At 41.9% G+C, this 11,194-nt stretch overlaps 1 long non-coding RNA gene across 1 annotated transcript; it reads right to left on the bottom strand.

The window, feature by feature from the left end:
- Positions 1-3,567: 3,567 nt before the first annotated feature.
- Positions 3,568-11,188, bottom strand: LOC105991172. The gene is made up of 2 exons (XR_001175346.1): positions 11,064-11,188; positions 3,568-3,598 (listed from the first exon to the last, which is right to left on the bottom strand). It is a non-coding gene; the product is annotated as an uncharacterized LOC105991172 (long non-coding RNA).
- Positions 11,189-11,194: the final 6 nt, after the last annotated feature.

Below are 11,194 nucleotides of genomic sequence, written 5' to 3'. Positions count from 1 at the left end.
GCATTCTTAATGTCTACCTTTCTGCTGTATTAAAACAGCCTTAAAGAATATGTAAGTAACTGAGCCTGTATTCTTTCTAGTAAAACTATCAATATTGAAATCTGGATTGCATGTAATTTTGACATATTCTGAAAGCCTTGATTTTTTTTTCCCCCAATCATTTCAAAACACACAAACCATTCTTTTTCAAAGTCCTGCCTTATAAAATATGGGTAATGCTGGGCACAAGTGACACATTTGTAAGCCTAGCAAGGAAAGTCTGTGAGACTGTTAGCTTTTTGCCAAAAAGCTAGAAGCAAAGCAACAGTGTGTCACAAGTGGTAGAATGCCAGCCTTGATTGAAAAAGCTAAGGGACATTACCAGGCTCAGAGTTCAAACCACAGTACCAGTGCAAGAAAAGAAAGGTGAATGTAGTGAGCCAAATTTAGCCCACTAGCCCTGATTTGATTGTCTTAAGTACAATTTACATTAAACACACAACATAAATATCTGGTTTTGATGTAGTCCCACGTTGTCTCTTAAGGAGTAATTGGAGCTCTAAACCTTTCAAGTTAATATACCCCTAAAAACTGTTCCTTACAACTGCTAATATGCCAGTTCATTTCAAAATATTATTTCATCTATATGAAGTCAAGTATGTGAAATTTCTATCAGAATCTATCTGATTAAAATCATTTCAATTACCCTTGATGTTTGTTGTCACAAGTTTTTATCTTTTCTTGTTTTCACATTCAGGTACTTCTAAAAGCCTTCCAAAGTGTAGTCAATGTAAACAGTTCACTAAAAAGTGGCACAGTTCGATGGCACAGGAAAAGATCCTACGGTCATACCATTACAGTTTACAGTCACCCATTTATGTGTGAGGATTCCCCAGAGAAACAGGATATATACACAAAAAGAAATTGTTTGTAAGGAATGAGGTCATGTGACTATTGAGGTTCCTAAATCCCTGTTCTGCCCACTGTCAGCCAGAAGCCCAGGAAACCCGAATGCCTGTGAATCAGGGCTCCCGTCCAAGTTTGAAGGCCCACGAATCAAGAGAACCAGTAAAGGCATCCTGGCTCAAAGAATTTGTGTGTTTTTATTTCAACTACGCCCTGAAATGATTGGATGAGGCTTACCCATACTGAAGACTGCATCTCTTTTGCACTTTTAGGTTCTGCTTATCTTCTGCTCTCTTCCAGAAACACTCTCATGGAAATACCTACATATAAATGTTTCACTAGCTTTCTCTGACCCTTAGCCCAAACTCTCCATCTTCACTGTACTCTCTGAGAGTTGGGGCTGACTTTAACCTCAAATGGCAGTACAACTTTTTAAAGCTATTTTAAACTTTAAGTTTTTAAAGCTATGTGTACCAGGTACACATTGCTCACATATGTAATCCTAGCTACTCAGGAGACCGAGAGCTGAAGACCAAGGTTCAAAGCCAGCTCAAGAAGTCTGTGAGGCTCTCCAATACACTACCCCCCAAAAAAGCTGGAATGGGAGCTGTGGCTCAAGTGATAGTGCACTAAACCTTAAGCAAAAGAAAAGATGCTCAGGGATAGTGCCCTAAATCCTTAGTTCAAGCCTCAGGCGCAGCACACACAAAAAATAAGACATGCATGAACTACTAATTTACCTTTCACCACATGACAGAATAAAACCAAACACAGCTACGGTACATAAGTCCAAAGTTTATTAGAGGAAATGACCAGCAAACAATGCAAAAACAGGCCACACAATCTGGTTAACTCCAGCTCTAGAGTTGCTTTAGAGTCTAGATTCTTTAGCCACAATTTTCACAAAAGGTTCTCTTGACAAATGCAACCATACTATAAAGACATTATTAAGCTTATAGTCAGTAAGCCAATTATAATCCTGCAAAACGGCCAGGTACAGTACAGATGAATACCTGTAATTCTAACCACTCATGAAATACAAGCAGGAAAATCCTGATTCAAGGACAGCCCACTTAGGGACCTTATTTCAAAAGTAAGCGAGTAAGCGTGGGTGGTGGTATGTGTTTATGGCCCCAGCCAGCCGGGTAGAAGAGAATCAAGGTCTGATACTAGCCGCCGCCCCGCCCCCCCCCTCCCCCCCCGGGAAAAGAAAAACCTTGGTATCTGGTTACTTGGTGGGAACTGACCTATCAAGCTTGAGACTGAGTTCAAATCCCAGTGCCACAAAAGAAAAAACATCCTCCAAAATAAATTTCAGACCTGATTCTAGCCATGAGCCATTTGGAAAGGTAGGGAATGTACAGTTTACTGGATCTTATGCCTTGATCATAAAGGAATAGCTCTCAAATATTTATGATTTCAACTACAAAAGCCATTGTATAAAACCTTCAGGGCCAATAAAATAACTCCCAAAGTGTTTATAGAAGCCTCTTTGGGAGTGAGGCCCTTCTGATTAAATGTTAGCTGACTAACCAGGAATGTGAATTCTTTCTTGTTAAAAATTTTTTTCAATTGTAAAAAGAAAATACCTAGTGGGAAAGTAAACTTTATGAAGGCAAGGATTGGATAGAAGTGATATGGAATGAGTGGTATGAGTAAACACCACAAGGCATTGTGCAAATATTTTGACTACAAGCATACTTAAGATACAAATAAAAGCCAGGCAGTGATGATTTCACACTTACAATCCTAGTTACTCAGAAGGCTGAGATCTGAAGACTCTGGCTTCTAAGCCAACCCCAGGCAGGAAAGTTAAAAAGACTCTTGTCAGGGAGAGTTAAAGAGACTCTTATCTCCAATAAATTTAAAAAACAAAACAAAATCACTAGGAGAGGTGTGGCTCAAGTGGTAAAATACTACCCTTGAGCAAAAAAAGCTCAGGGACCGCACCTACGCCCTGAGTTCAAGCACAGGGATCAGGAAAAATTTTAAAGGTAAACTGGGTTAGAAACATACAATGCTATTTTAGGAGGTTTAAAGGAAGGGACTGTGGTATGAGGACACGTTCCATAGTTTTCCACTACTATAAATCTTACTACTTTCTCAATGAATATATCTCACTGTCAACCAAGATTGTTTTTTACCTGAGTCTCAATGTCAGAGATCACTACAGCGAACACAGGTGGCCTCTATTTGCAGTTACCTTTTTTGTTATTTATATATAGCTAGATAACGAGAGGTTATATATAAATTTCTAGACAACCTACAATACTGGTTTCCTCTCTCAAAAATACTTGACTTGCTTTCGAACAAGTTACTTTTGAATATTTCAATACCTCATTTCAATGCACGTATTATTTGCACAGAGAAAACATTGATCAACCCTTAAAATGTTAAAAGAAAGACTATACTTTTTAATGAATATATCAAACCTCTAAGTACAAGTTTTTTTTTAATTTGGTGCCTTGGAAAGTCATCAGATATTTGAAGAGTTTTTTAAACATGAACCAATGGGTCTAATTTTAAAAATGTAGCTGTGAAAGAGTCCTGTTATTACTCATTTGAGAGTTTTCCAAATGAGTGAACAAAATGCATACAAGTTCCTCCGGAGTGTGAAATTCTGCTGCCATGAAATCCTTCTTCATGCAAGAAGTTTGTTGTTTCCAGAATTTGCTTGACTTCTTGAGACATCTTGATATAACAGCAAGCCAGTCTGCAAAAAGCAAGCATTTATGAACATTGGAACCCTTATGCCAAAGTTTGAAAATCTTCATTATCTTGGTGACTTGATGTACCCTTAAAGGACTGACACAGATGAGAAGGGAAAATAACAGGCTTTGACCATGTTTTTCACATTTGTATTATTTACCAAGAACAACAACAACAAAAAGATCAGGTCATCAAAAAAAAACATCATTCAAGACCTCTGTCTCTACCAAAAAATGAGGTGGAGGTAAAAACTAAAATGGCTTGAAAGAGAAATTTATAAAAATGCTCATCCCTTTCACTGCCCTCCCAATTCAACCTTCTGCCTTCTATTCTACCATACCACCCAAGGAATTCATGGACAGTGATGCTTAAGCTACTCAAATTCTTCCCAAAGAGGGAGAGTTTTACTTCATCTTTCCCTATTTGGATCCTCTTTATGTTTGCATCTTGTCATACTGCTGTAGCTAGGCATTCTAATACTAAATTGAAGAGCAGTGGAGAGAGTGGACAACCTTTTCTCGTTCCTGAGTTTAGAGGAAATGGCTGTAGTTTTTCACCATTAAGGACTGCACTCCCAAATTACTCCAGCTGATTCGAAACTTTGGCAAAGTAGCAGGGTATAAAATTAACACTCAAAAATCAATGGCTTTTCTGTATGACAACAATGAGAAGAGCACGGCTGAAATGAGGAAAGCAACTCTTTTTTGTAATAGCCCCACAAAAAATAATGTATCTAGGAGTTAACTAAAGACGTGAAGGACCTTTACAATGAAAACTTTTAAAAACCTGAAAGAGGAAATCAAAGCAGAACTTAGAAGTGGAAAAACCACCCATGCTCCTGAATTGGAAGGAAACATCATGAAAATAGCAATACTATCCAAGGTTATCTACAAATTCAATGCGATACCTATCAATATTCCAACCTCATTCTTCAAGGAAATAGAAGAAGCAATCCAAAAATTCACATGGAACAATAAAAGACCCTGAATAGCAAAAACAATCCTTAACAGAAAGAACAGTACTAGAGTATTATTAGTACCAAATTTCAAACTACTACAGAGCCATAGTAATCAAAACAGCTTAGTATGGGCACAAGAACAGACCAGAAGACCAATGGAATAGAACTGAAAACCCAGAAATGAACCCACAGACCTACAGCCACCTACTCTTCGATAAGGGAGCTAAAATACTAGAATAGAAGAAAGACAGCCTCTTCAGTAAATGGTGCTGGCAAAACTGGTTAATCACCTGTAGAAAACTAAAGCTAGATCCTCCTATATTACCCTGCATAGAATCAATTCCAAATGGATCAAAGACCTCGAAGTCAAAGCAGACACCCTGAAAACATTACAGGACGGAATAGGAGAAACCCTAGGTCTCCTTGGCACAGGCCGAAATTTTCTTAATAGAGACCCAGAAACACAACAAACCAAAGAAAGGTTGGACAAATGGGATTGCATGAAACTGCAGAGCTTCTACATGGCAGAGGGCATAGCTAGCAAGATCAATAGAAAGCCCACGGATTGGGAGATCTTCACTAGCCATATAATGGACAAGGGTTCCATATCTAAAATATACGTGGAACTCAAAAAACTAAATCTCCCAACAACAAATCCTCAAAGAAACAATTGCTGGATAAATAAGTGGGTTAAAGGGTTAAGGAGAAACATTTCCAAAGAGTAAATAAGAATGGCCAATAGACACATGAAGAAATGCTCAACCTCTCTAGCCATAAAAGAAATGCAAATCAAAACAACATTGAGATTCTATCTCACCCCAGTTAGAATGGCTATAATCAAGAATTTTAATAACAGATGCTGGAGGCGATGTGGACAGAAGGGAACCCTACTGCATTGTTGGTGGGAATGTAAACTTGTTCAACCACTTTGGAAAGCAGTATGGAGGTTCCTCAAAAGACTCCACATAGAGCTCCCCTATGACCCAGCAATCCCACTTTTGAGCATTTACCCAAACGATCACAAACAAGGCCATACTAAGGCTACCAGCACAACCATGTTTATTGCAGCATTATTTACCATAGCTAAGATATGGAACCAAACCAGATACCCCTCAGTAGATGAATGGATCAAGAAAATGTGGTATATACATATACAATGGAATTCTATGCTTCCATCAGAAAGAATCACATTGCCCCATTTGTTAGGAAATGGAAAGACTTGGAAAATATCATAGTGAAATAAGCCAGGCCCAAAGAAATATAGGTCCCATGGTTTCCCTTATTTGCAATAACTAGTATATCTGGGACAAGTAGAAAAGGTCAAAAGCTATGTACATATGACCATATAAGATGATGTTAAGCGAAATGAACCCCAAGGTAGGGACACAAATATTTTTTTTCTTTCTTGCTACTGTTTCTATAATGTACCTTGTGATTATTTTTTGTTTCTTTGTGTGTTCCTCCCCCACCATATAACCCCTGTTTTCACTGTTTTTGATGTTGGTACCCTGCATCTTGTATATACACTTCTCTAATTTGGGGAGGGAAAGGGAAAAAACAAAACGATTAAATAGGGATACAGGCTGACCCATTGTAACAATGAGACGTACAAGACACTATGATGAAAACGAACTTTACAACCTTGGTAGGGGCGGGGGGCATTGCTGTGGAGGTGGGAGGGAAGGGATGGTAGGGGAAAAACAAAGGAGGAGGCAACAATGCTCTATAGGAAATGTACTCATTACCTTACTCATGTAACTGTAACCCCTCTGTACAATATTTTTACAATAAAAAAATGTACCAAAAAAAATTCTTCCCCCAAATGTAGGGGCTGGGTTGGAGAGAGAAGACCACAACTGTCCATCAAGAAGGGCAAATGGGTGGGTGCTAACGCTGCAGACAGGGTCCTGTAGCTGCTGAGGAAGGCCAGGCACCAACTCTCGCAGTGCTCACCTTCTCTTCCTCATTCAGTATACCTGTGCTGGCGGGTATGCTTTGCACCAAAGCAGACATTCGGTTCTAACCACAGCTGTGACATGTGCTTGTACTCAGAAAAACCACTGTCCGAAAGTCATCTTCAGCTGCTACTGACCTTTTGTGTTTTCTGAGGAAGTTAATATTCTGCTTGTGTGACTATAAAACTGGGTGACCAAGATCTTGGCCATTGGTTTATCAGCCAGCCTACTTGGTCCTTCCAACCCCATCTTTTGTCTTTTGTTCCCTTCCCTCCCCACCAGAATCTTCCAGGTTCTGGAGTACTCTGTATCCCGCAAGTAGGACATGAAAACAAGGCTATACAAAGAAGTCAGGTGAAGAAACCTGCACTTGATGCGTGAGTGAGTGAGTTGAGAAGGTAACAGCTGGAGGGAAGAATGGGGCAAAGTGAGAGCAGGGGGTGGGACCTCTTCACTGAAGTTCTGACATCTATGTTAAGGGCTCCCAGTTGCAAAGTTCCTCACACTGTGTCATGGGCAGACTGTCCTTGCTTCTCAGAGGAGGGGACTGCTAGCCTGGACACCTGGGAGAAGGTGGCGCTGTGACGAGCCTCGCTGTCCTGCCAAGGGTCCTCTACAGATGCCTACTAAACCTTGCTCTTTGTGCAATATAATTCAGGATTGTCTTGAACCTCCACAACTTGAATTGTCCAAAGGGCTCTTCAGAAGAAGGCCTCCACCCCTCTTCTTGAGAGCTTGGGAAGGTTTTCGATAGGTGAGGCTGCGCAGAGGCCTTGTCCCCCATTGATCCTGGGGAATGTGTCTCTGCTGTGGTGGACGGTGACTTGGAGCACAGGAGAGGGAAAGGAGTTCTCTTCTCTACGTCTTAGCCCTACAGCCGGCATGTCCCTTTGCAAACAGCTTTACCTAAGGCTTAGGCAGGGGGCCATAGGGGCAGAGAGGACAGATCAAAGGATTGCAGTGCCCTACCACCTGGGAACAGAGAGGCAGCATGAGCCCAGGACAAGCAGGATGATAGACTGCACAAGCCAGTTCCCCTGGAGACTCGGAAAGAATTGAAAAGGCCAGGCTTGCTCCTGCCCCTCCACACTGGGGGCTGTGGAGTCTTCGCCAGGGACGCCCTGCCCCGGGCCGACTGGAGGACCGTGCTTCCTGCCTGCTTATCTGGTGGTGTCTTTCTGCTTTGGAAATTGGAACGGGCAGCTGAGCAGGCTGAAAGAAAGCAGGCCTAGCACAACTCTGCCTGTAGGAACAGTAGGGAGAATTGGACTTACCATGAAAGGTTTACAAGTATTTCCTGGATTAATAGATTCTGACTATGAGGGTGAAATGAAGATAGTGATACAAACTATTAAAAATATAATGACCATCTCTCCCAAGACAATAGTGGCTCAACTAGTTCCATTACCATTATACCAAATACAGGGAAAGTGTATAAAATCTAAGATGGGTACTTCAGGTTCTGGATCCTCTGACCATGATTATTGGGTTCAGCAAATAAGACAGGAACCCCTGAACTGATTTTCCACCATAATGAAAAGGCATTCGAGAGACCCTTGATAACTGATGGTTTCCATTGTTTCCAGCCATCACTGGCCAGCTGCATGGCTGCTGTAACCTGCTGTCACCCAGTTATAGGAGATAGGACAAAGTAACTCGCCTCAACAAAGCGCTCAATATTTTCCTTGGAAAGATGCGGGGGCATACTGAAATATCCCACTCATATGCTCTTCCAGGCTTGCCTGTTAATCTCTGGGGTAGGGACATTCTGAAGGAAATGGAAGTCCTGCCTATGAACCCCACTGATATCAAAAATACGATGTTAAAACGGAACTATGATCCTATACAAGGACTGGGCAAAACAGGACAAGGCAGAAAATTTCCTGTTTGATCAAAAGACCAACAGATTGGGATTAGGCTTGAAAGTTTTCAGGAAGAGCCCTGATGTTTCCTGCCATGCAACCCTTGATTGCTGATTCCATTACTTTGGCTTTCTAAGGAACCTGTGTGGGTGGACCAGTGGTCCCTTACATGTGAATTAGTTCAAGATCAGCTAAAAGCAGGACATATGGAACCTACCAGTAGTCCATGGAATAACCCTATTTTCTTAATTAAAAAAACAAATCTGGTCAATGGAGACTTATACAGGATTTAGAGTAATTAATGCTATAATAAAAATAATGGGTCCCTTACAGTCTGGTTTGCCATCTCCAATTGCTATTCCTTTGAAATTTTTACTTACTTATTATTGATCTTAAAGACTTGGTTTTTTGTTGTTGTTGTTTGCTTGCTTTTTTTTTTAACTATTCCTCTTCACCCTAAGGATTGCCCTCAATTTGCTTTTAGGGTTTCAAGCATGAATGGTCAAGCACCCAAACAATGATACCATTGCAAAGTCTTGCCTCAGGGCATAGCTTAGCCCCACTTTGTGACAAGTTTATTGCTGCTGTGTTTCGGCCTTTTAGAGAAGCCTCTCCTGCATTACATGGATGATATTCTCCTGACTCATTCTAATCCAAAATTATCACAGGGTTTGTTTTACAGTTTTAAAGCAACATCTTTGTTTTGTGGGCCTGTGTATTGTTGATGAAAAAACTCAAGTTTCATCTCCCTTTTCTTATGTGAGTCATATTATATCTGAAACAACAATCCACCCTCAGATACCTGTATTAAAAACTAATCATTTAATAACTTTAAATAATTTTCAAAATTTGAGAGACAGAAATTGGATTAGACTTAATCTAAAGTTAACCATCAGTGACCTTAAGCCATTGTTTGACATGCTCGGGGGACCTGATCCTACTTCCAAAATCAGAGCTGACACCAGAAGGTCACAAGGCCTTACTTAACCAAGAATGCATGGCACTCATTTAACTTGAATTGATGATATTGAGCCTATCTATCTAGTTGTTTTACTCAAAGATTACATGCCCATGGATTTCCTTGGCAACCACAAGAGCCAATAGAGTGGCTGTTTCTTCCTGTACCTGGAACTCATGTCCTTTTACTTCATCACCATTTAATTATCAAGCTCATGGTGAAGGGCCAGCAGAAACTGTGTCAAATAGTGTCAACTGACCTTGCTATTCATCCTCACACTCAGTTACAGGTGCAGTGCCTTTATGAACCCTCACAGCCTTGGCAGATGGCCCTGGCAGCCTTCACAGGCTTTCTTTCTTCTCATTATCCTCCTGATAAACTATTGCAATTTTTTTAAGGTTACACTTTTTATTTTCCTAAAAATAATTCTTTTCTCTCCTCTGTCCTCTGTGCTTACAGTGTTTACTGACAGATCCAAGGAAGGAATTATTGCCCTTAATGAAGTTCTGTCCACTTCTGTGCAGAGTTGAGTTGGTTACTTTGGCCTTTTCCCTGCTTCCTACCACATCCTTTGATCGTTATATTGATAGTATTTGCATCAAGTACTATTAACCATTGAAATGGCTCTGATTGAGTCCAACAACAGATGAAGAGCCATGTCCTGTTTCATCAGTTACAAGTGATTCAGAAAAGGACTTGTCCTTGTTATGTGGGTCATATTAGAGCACATTCTCTTTCACTGATTGGCAGAAGGCAATGTTGTGACTGACTAAGCCACACATGCCCTGGTAGCTGCTAATTTCGAGGATGTGCTGCAATCACATATCTTACACATCATCAAAATGCCACATCTTTGAGCTAACATTTCACCTGCCCGCCAAACTGTATGGTGCTGCACTGTTTGCGAGGCTGAGCTCTGGGGACTGCAGTTCGAAGCCAGCCCAGACAGGAAAAGCCATGAGACTCCTTATTCTAACCTGCAAAAAGCTGGATGTAGAGCTGCAGCTCAAGTGATAGGGCATGCCAGCCTTGTGTTTTGAAAAAGGCAAGGAAGAATGCATGTTCAAGCTCCCTAAGTAAAATAAAATTAAACTAAATACATTACAGGGAATCTGATCCCGAGGAACTGTGCTCCCAGAAAAGTGCTGCAAAGTGCCTAAGGTGAGGCTGTCCACCGGATTGTGGGTGTCAGGCTCACCAGGTAGGAGTATCTGGATCACAACAGAAAGCCCGGGAGGTAGAAATTTCACACCTGGCTCGGAGTGGACGTCATCCCTCATCCCGTCTGGCCATCGCTTTCTGACTAATCACCTGTTTTTGTGACCAGTCGGCATAAAGCCCAGGGAACTGAGCTGCTTTCTGGCGCTAGCCTGGTTCGGGTCGCTGGCAATACATGTCCTCTATCCTCTCTAAAAAGGTGTCTTGATCTCTTGCGGGTCTGGGTTGCCGGATCAAAATAATGGATCGTTTCTCCAGTGGCTTCCTGGTGGTGCAGAGACTCATTCCCAGGGGGTTGCAGCGGGAACCATTAATTCGATCGCGATGATGCCAAGCTCGCTCGCTCTCGATCCCTTCCCGGAGACTCGGGAGGAGGGGGGGCAGGTCCTCCCCAGCTGGTCCTCCACCGTCCCCCCGAAACCCCCCCCCCCAGGGCAGCCCGGGGCGCCCCAGAAATCTTCGGGGAGGACACTAAATAAAGGAACACACGGTCTCCCGTGTGTGCTGGGGACACTCACCAGGGCAAGAGATAGAAGAACACGAACAGCATCACGTCCAGGAGGATGAAGAGCCACAGGTCCAGCCAGTACGAGTGCTTCGGGACGCCGTTGGGGCCGGCCGGAAGGCGCTCCAGGTGGTTCAGCCCCGG

Source organism: Dipodomys ordii, unplaced genomic scaffold (genome assembly GCF_000151885.1).
Source record: "Dipodomys ordii isolate 6190 unplaced genomic scaffold, Dord_2.0 Scaffold70, whole genome shotgun sequence".
Lineage (NCBI taxonomy): Eukaryota > Metazoa > Chordata > Mammalia > Rodentia > Heteromyidae > Dipodomys > Dipodomys ordii.
The sequence above is the reverse complement of the archived record's forward strand: the minus strand, read 5'-3'. Positions and strand labels throughout refer to the sequence as shown.